Source organism: Passer domesticus, chromosome 3, assembly GCF_036417665.1.
Source record: "Passer domesticus isolate bPasDom1 chromosome 3, bPasDom1.hap1, whole genome shotgun sequence".
Classification (NCBI taxonomy): Eukaryota; Metazoa; Chordata; class Aves; order Passeriformes; family Passeridae; genus Passer; species Passer domesticus.
Window position 1 is genome coordinate 50045341 of NC_087476.1, and position 8116 is coordinate 50053456.

Here is an 8116-nt window from a genome sequence, read left to right on the forward strand (position 1 = left end):
CCTGAAGTGGCACTTCTCATGGAGCAGGTGATGACTGTGAGAAAACAGAGGTCTTGAGAGATGCATGAAACAACATTTCAGGAACGCTTTGAAACGCTTTCCTTAATTTGTTAAAACCTTTTGCCACAGACAACTTGCCAGAGACATATATTTGGCCATGGGACTTACGGAAACAGAGAAATATAGGGCCACATGCTTGTTTAAAAATAGTTAACAAACACATCAAAATGTTTAAATTCAGTGCACCGGGTTTTTTTCTTTTTTTTTTTCAGGTTGATGTAGCTGAAGTAATGTCCAGTACTAAGACAGCTTCAGCAATCCAATAGGCAAGTGCAGATTGAGTGTTAATTTTTCTCTTAGAATAGAGATCTGATTAAAAAAATCTCTTCTACAAATCAATGTACTAATAAAACTAGAAAAATCTCCAAACTATCTTTCTTGGATCTTGGATGTTTTGTGTTCATGAACTGGATTTTTGCAGCCTGCAGTGCCAGCTCTATGAGGTATTCAATAACAAAGTAGGCAGTGCTCACTGTGCAAAAGCAGTTCTCCATACAGATAAATTACTAGGCTATAGTGTAAGCATGCTTATTCTGACAATGAATTTAAATTATTGCCTCTAAAAATGGTGCATCTGTCCAAAGCTGTGAAACACCTAATTTTTAATTTTTTTTTCCCTGAAAATTTTCATAGGCAAAATAAGCCACATGTAACAAATCCTGGTTTGCTAATTTTTACACTATTCCACAAGAAATCACAGAAAGTTCTTTGGATTCATCTCAGCAGCAGAAAAGAAAAATATTTGAGCCCTCTTTAGATATTTAACCTCCTTTAGTGGCTAGAAGGAAGGATAGGTTTGTGGGTAAAGGACTAATCAGAGAATTTTTCACTTGGCTGTAGCATTCCTGAGTTACTGTGGACAAATCAAATACTTCTTTTTTTTATTATTCCCTGTTGGATTTTCTGTAATATTGTTACCTATCTTCCTATAGTAGGCTATATGAGGTATTCAATAACAAAGAGACAGAAACCATCTAGTATAGGATCTATACAAGATACACTGATGCCAACTTCTAGGCAGGCAACAAACTAGCTTGTTTCTGCTCCTGGTCCTTTTCTAGTATGTTTATAACTTCTCAGGATTTAAAGTTCCTTTAGGTAAAACGTTTTCAATATATATATTGGTGTAACCTGTTTGAAGTTTGTTCCCTTTTTAGTGAAGAGCTGCTTTACTCAACCCTGAGGAATATAAGTGTGTAAAGTGTGAAAAAATTTGTGGTTTTTTTTCTTTCTCCTTTTTTCTTTTTCTCTAAGGTGTGGCTTTTGCCTCTACAAGAAGTTATATTTACTATCATAACCCTTTTCAGTTATCTGCACCATGTCATTAGTATAGAAATTTGTTATATATTCCTTTTTCATCTTCTTCATCTACTTTAGAAAGACATATAATTTTCTAGCCTACTCATGTAATTCAGAGTAAAGGAAAGAGAAGTTTGCTATGACATCCTCAAACTTCCTCGTTGTAAACCTTTTGAATGTAAAATAAGAAATATAAATTATTAATTAATTGAAAATGATGGCTAGAATGGCAAAGAATATAAGGGGACTCTCTGTCTCTTGAAGTACAATGTACAGAACCTTCCTGCTTGTTTTGTATGAAACTGACATCTTTTTGTAGGCCAAACTTTGGGGCATCACAAACAATCTCTTAGAAGTTTGACTTGATTTCTTGGGAAGCAGAGGAAGCAGGAAGGACTTTGCTTATATCTTAAATCCTTCTCTACCACAGAAGACTTTGCACAAAGTTTTTGTTACACTTTAAGGTCACAGTATCAGGTACCTAGATTTTATTTCTTTTTCTGCTATATTTCTGCAAGTTTTTCTCCTTCCAAAAATCAAGACAGAACCTTGTTCCAAACTATTCACATGGGAATTATTGATGGGGCAATGACATAGCTATGTTTAGGATGCTGTGTTTGAATCAAAGATCTTTTAAGAGAAGAAAAACTGTGGTGTCTCTGAATTGTTCCCCACCTTACAAAAGCCCTAAATTTTCCTTCAGTCCTTCTATGAGTAGGGTCTGATCTCAACTATGCCTTTCCCTATCTCGCTCTATCACCAAAGTCTGTCTACACTGATTTCACTGGGAGTTTCATCAGAAACAAGAAGAATCTTTAAGAGTATCAATAGTAGTAATTTGCTTCTACCCACTGACATTCAGAGGCCCTTCTGGGGTTTCCGTAGGCTGAAGGGAAAATACTGTTACTCTGCTCTGATTCAGATTTGCAGCCTGAAACCTTCACTCCACTTACACACTGCACACATTGCATTTTACAGCCATTGTCTTGATTACTGAGCTGCAATTGATTTACTACAGAGCAAATTGAAAAATTATCTCCAGGCTTCTCTGTAAAATTACCTCTGATAGCAGGAGCATTAGACAGTGCCTTAGTACTAACAGGAGGCTGTCAGCCTGTCACTTTCCTGGCCAGCTAACTGACTGCTAGAAGAAAATTTAAGTCCAGTCTCAGAAGCTACAGCCACTGACAGATTGCCTCCTAACAATGGCAAACTATGGGATGGCAGATTGAGAGGGAGGGAGGGAGACACTCACCTTACTTTATTTGAGCAATTGGGGTGCTTGGTTGGCCCTTTAAATAACAGTGATGAAAGAGCTCTCATGCCAAAGTTGGTAGGAAAGAGCAACATCCTTTTTATTTCAGCATCTGTGGGTTGCACACATATCTCCTCTAGTGCACTGCTACTCATGTGCTTTTTTGTCCCCCTCATCAGGAGTAAGAGACACACCATAAAACTCAGGCAGCAGCTTTAGAGCAGAGGAGGCAGTAGTCTTTCACACTGTATTCAGTGAAGATGGAGACCTCATTGTTACAGATGTAGAAGCTCAAAGTACAAATAATTTTACATGGAAATGTGAATTTTTTTTTCCTTTTTTCAATATGTTCATGGGAGATAGAAGATTGAGAACAGATTTTTGACCCACAGGGTTTACTCAACTGTCATGACCCAGTCTGAGCACGTTTATGAATAAGGGTGTAGTTGAACGAACAAATTGAGATGAGGTAAAATAAGTTAAACCAGACCAATACAAACCTCACTAAGGAAGATGCTGTCTGGAATTTCAGGAGAGATTTTGGTACTGAGAAGGATGAAAGCTGAACTGGAAAGAATTAGACAATAAGTATGATAGAGAAATGGTATTGAGATAATAGTTGGAGATAAGACCAGTGGAGCCTCAGGTTTGTGTTGAGAGCCAGAGGGGAAGGAGAATAAAGTCAAGACACTGAGTTCATGGTGGTGATGCACTTTGTGGTTTGATTTGGAAAACCAATCTTTTTGCAAGGAGAAAAGCTGAAGGAGCTGTGTCAGAGGGCCAGGAACGTTCTGTCTTCTAGGAGCTATTTTGAAGTTGCTGTTGAGCAACAGGAGGACAAAAGCAATGTTTGCTTCTTTCTTAGGGTCAATGAATAGAGGCTATTTTCATACAAGGCTGTTTTTTTCCTCTAGGAGAGAGGCTGCCATTGGTGTAAGTGAAAATGATTCCCTTCTGCAAAAAATTTTATGTATTAGTGGGGATGCAAGTGAACACATGCATTACTCATATCTCCTGGGGCTTTCTAAGGTTGTGATTTTAAGATCTCCAAGTGGAGTCACACCTATTACAGTTTTTACAATGTGTTTTTAGCCTCACAAATCCATACACAGCTAGAATGTCTTTAGATCTCACCTTTACCTGTGCACGTGGCTGTGTGTATGTGTGCACACACTGCTTGGTATGGCCCTTACAGCTTGTGTTAAAGTCACAAGCACTCACAAAGGTGACCTTCCTAACTGTAAGATGACAGTGGTTTTGTCATTGTGCTTGGCATGACTGGGAGCTGTGGCTGTGAAAGGGCAATGCTTGCTTTTCTGTCCTTCCCTTCCACCTCCCACCCAAACACAGCTCAGCAGCCTGCTAATGGGAGGCTGGCTTTAGCAACTTTGTAGTGACCCCTGGCCAATTTATGAACTCTTCCCTGCCCAGGAAGGAGAGGCTGACACACTCCCTTGTGTCTTCCTTGAATTCCTTCCACAATTTCTGCTTTCTTTTCTTGCCAGACTCTTTGACACCATGACTTATTTTTACACTTACAGCCGCTTTCTGCTGAGAGCCCTAATGAGTGCAAAAGGGCACTTATGACTTCCAAACATTGCAAAGCATAATAGTGCTGTGGGGGAGACAATCTAAAAATGAGCAGAAACAGCAAAACACTGAAGGGCAAACAGGGCAAAGCCATCTAGAAATAACTACATACCCTGGAATGACTTTGTCCCACCCTGAAGGTCTTTCCCCTCCTCTTCCCTGTAGTTTGCAAAGCTCTGCCTAGGTGTTTCAAGTGTGCCTAAAATTAGGCTTTACAAAGCATTGGGGTGCTGCTAATACCATGTAAAAGTGTCTCCATGTAAGCTTGCTGCTTTGTGGTAGAGCATTGTTAATGCTTGACAACCTTTTAAGAAACAGCTTTCTTTGGACTCCAGCTGTTGTTGTAGGTTACAGTCTGTATTTTCCCTTTCCTGGGGAAAAAGAACACAAAAGAAAAGTTTTATTGGCATTTATCCTTCTTTTCAGCTTAATGATCTGCTTTATGCACTTCTTTCAGAGCAGACAGAATCCCTCAAAAGAGGCATTGTCAGTTATTATGGAAAAGTGAGTTTAACAGACTGAGGATGCTCTTGGGCTGTTTATATTCTGTTCAGGTCTCCAATGTCACCAGCCACAAGGCTCCTTTCCTTGCTGTTATATAGCTAGGCTAGAAAGGTGTGTATTTGAGGTGTGAAGAAAGGCTAGAGGCTAGAAAGGTGTTTGTCAGAGTTTATTAATCTGGTCTTTCTTGTCAGGGTTCTTGATTTCTGGACGAAACCAGCTTAAACGTGGAACTAGAAGAGTTACTTGGCATTGAGCTGAAGGGTTGGAGCCAGGCACTCTCTAGGCAGGAAGGTGGAAGTTGTTTTGCCATTCCTCGTGATTAAGATATTGCTCCATTCCTTTATGGTTTAGGGTCTGTGTTGTTTTTCAAATATCCGTCTATATTAAGAGCTCCACTGCCCCTCACAAAGTCACAAATGTGCAGTTGAAATCCTTAAAAAAGTCCCGTCTGGGAGAGGATCCTGTGGACAAAATATCCTAGCTATCAATTTCACAGAAAATACCCAGGGCCAGTCAGTGCCTGTCAGTGTGGCAGGGAAAATCCTGAGCCTCCCTTTACAGTGACAAGCCTTGCAAAGCAGTGCACCTTTGGGACATTTTGGGACGTGCAAGGGAAGGAGCCTTTCTCCAGTTTCAAACATGAGTCATACTGAATAAACACACACTGAAATCCAGGAAACGTGGATGTAACAATGCCTAAGTTTATTTGTTTCTAAAGGCTATCACGGGGTAAATGTGGGCTAATAAAGCAGACCTGGTGACCTTAAGGACCTAAAGAATATCACCACAGCAGAATTGGTTTGGTCTTTATGACTGTGGGGTCAACTTTGGGTTTTGCTCCTTTTTTGACATGCTGAGTGCAGCTGCAGGTACTCACAAGCTGCTTCATCAAGGCTCTTCCTCTGAGCTAAGACTTTTTAGCACCATTTGTGGTGCTGTAATCACAGTGTTATGGATAGCATAGGATGCTCAGCAGACCTTAATATGTTTGGGAAGTGAAACAAGATTCTTCATGCTCTGATAGCTCATCAGCTTCTTGCACGATGTAGAATTTAACCTTCCCAGATTCCCAGGTTGAGGAGAAGTTAATTTCACCCCAATATTAACTGCTGATACTTGGAGGGCTGAGGACAGAGGGTGGCAGCACAGCCCTGTCAGAGCTCACCCACACACGCTGTAGAGGCTGTGGCAGTGCTGAGTGGCTGTAAAACAGTTCACACACACTTGCTTCTAATTAAATGTACTTTTTTTTGTTGTTTTGCTTCACAACAGGGCAAAAGTAACTTCTGTTTGCTTAGTGTGTTTTAAGCTCTGTCTTATTGTTTGATTTAATGTTATGTGGTGAAGTTTAGAGCCACAAGTTGTGCGTGTAGTGTATGTGCAGGGAAAACCTTGACTCAGAGATCACCCACTGATCTTTAACTTATTGAATGCTCTAACTGATGCTCTTGCTGATTGTCCTGACAGCAACTAACAGGCCATTTCTTAGTGTAAGGCAGATAAGCAAGAAACTGTGGTACTGAGGATATAACCAGATCTAGCTTGGGGGCAGAGTGAAGAATTTTGGTACAAATCATAGCAGTGAGGAATGAACCACGTTTGTAGAAGGAGGCATGCTTCCAAGAGCCCTAAAATGCTTCATTTTTCATTTTGTCTCACTGGAAAAACTGAGATAACAAAGTGCTTAATGTGCTACTGTACCAGGTTGGAATTTTACAGCGCTGAGTGCAGGACTAAACCAACCCCAAACCCAGTAGCTCCTAAGCCTCCTAAAACCAGATCTATGTACCTCACTGAAAAACTGCTGCAATCTTTATTCCTCTCTCACTTTCCCAGATAAGTGCAATGAAGGTGCTGGGCTGTTGATATAAATACATGCCATGCTATCAGAATATGCATATGTTGAAAACCTTTTTCCCGAACCCTCTTTGTTCTTTGATGAAAACAACTGTAGGATTACTGAAGGATCATTCAGAGTTCTTAGCACTAATAAAAGGTTTCCTGAATGAGTGTCAAAAACGATCTTTTCTTAAAGAAGTTAGCAGAGCATTGAAAGGAAACCTTGCCCATTTCCTTCATTAACAGGAATAGTCTTTGTTTTGCATGTTTTGAATGAGAGGTCAATTTTCAAACAGCAGACCAAAGTTTCTGGGGCACACTGGTCAAAGCTCAAACATAAAAGTTTAGTATTGTTGAAAATTGGTGGTGTGATTATATTGTTTCAAGTGTTATATTGTGCTTATTTATATTGTTATGAATTGATTTGGACCTCTGAAATACATTGATGTTGTACCTTGAAATCCCTGTAAATCTGAGATAACAAACCTAACTACCAAAGGATGGTTACTGGAACTCTATGAAAGGAAAAAATAATTTATTTATGACTTGTGCTGTAATAAGAGCTTTGAAAATGAAGAAGCATACAGACAAACACTGGGCCACTTTTACAAATGCTTTTGTCCTCATTCATTTTGTTTAACACTTCAATGTTTTGCTGAGATGAGATATTATGTAATCTATGCAAGCTTTTACATCTGTTGGTTTACTTAATCTTGTCTTGCTGGGCTCTTCTGACTAATCAGGAAATACATCACAATCTGTTTATTTGTGCAGGTGAAATAATTTTATGTCTGCTAATTTCAGGAGAGGCTATTTCAATTCTGAATTGTCTCCAGAAGCCTTAACTAGCTTACTGGGAAATAGAACCAATGTTTATACCTATTTTGTATTGGTCATAATTTTAGATCAGAAGAACATAAAAGAACATTCCTGAGCTGAAGATATAATGTGCCTTTTTTCAGCTGACAGAACATCTGAGTTTAAAACACCAGAGGAGAACATTTTCCATCTCAGCCCTCTTTGGATGTCAGCTCTCTAGATCTATTAAAAAAGACATTAAAAATCCTTGAAAGGACAAAGGTCAGATCTGAACAGGCTAATTTATATATAAAATAGAAAATGGTATTAGACAAGTCAAGACCTGATTGATAGAAGTCACAGCACATATTTTCATTGGAACTCCATCTTTGTAAAAAGAATCTGAAATATTACTGAGAGAACATTTCTAGTTACACCTTTAAACAGCAATTTGATAATGTCATGCAGCTGTGCTAACATTATTGCTGGAACCTTATGCAGTTTTTTGCTGACCTCACATTTCTTAATAAGTACCCTCTGATCCTCACAAATCAGACAAGATGTTGAAAGAAATATTTGCAATGACCCATTTTCTGCAAATAAAGTGTTGTCTGTATTGTCCTCCCTATGAGCCACTGTTTTGGAAAAGCTTTGTCTGCCAGAAGCTGATGAGGGGTGTCTCCAAAACTTTCATAAGGTGTAAATTATATATGATGACACACATTCATTGCCCTTCCATTTCTGCAGGGAAGGTTCAAACAAAGTAGGAAA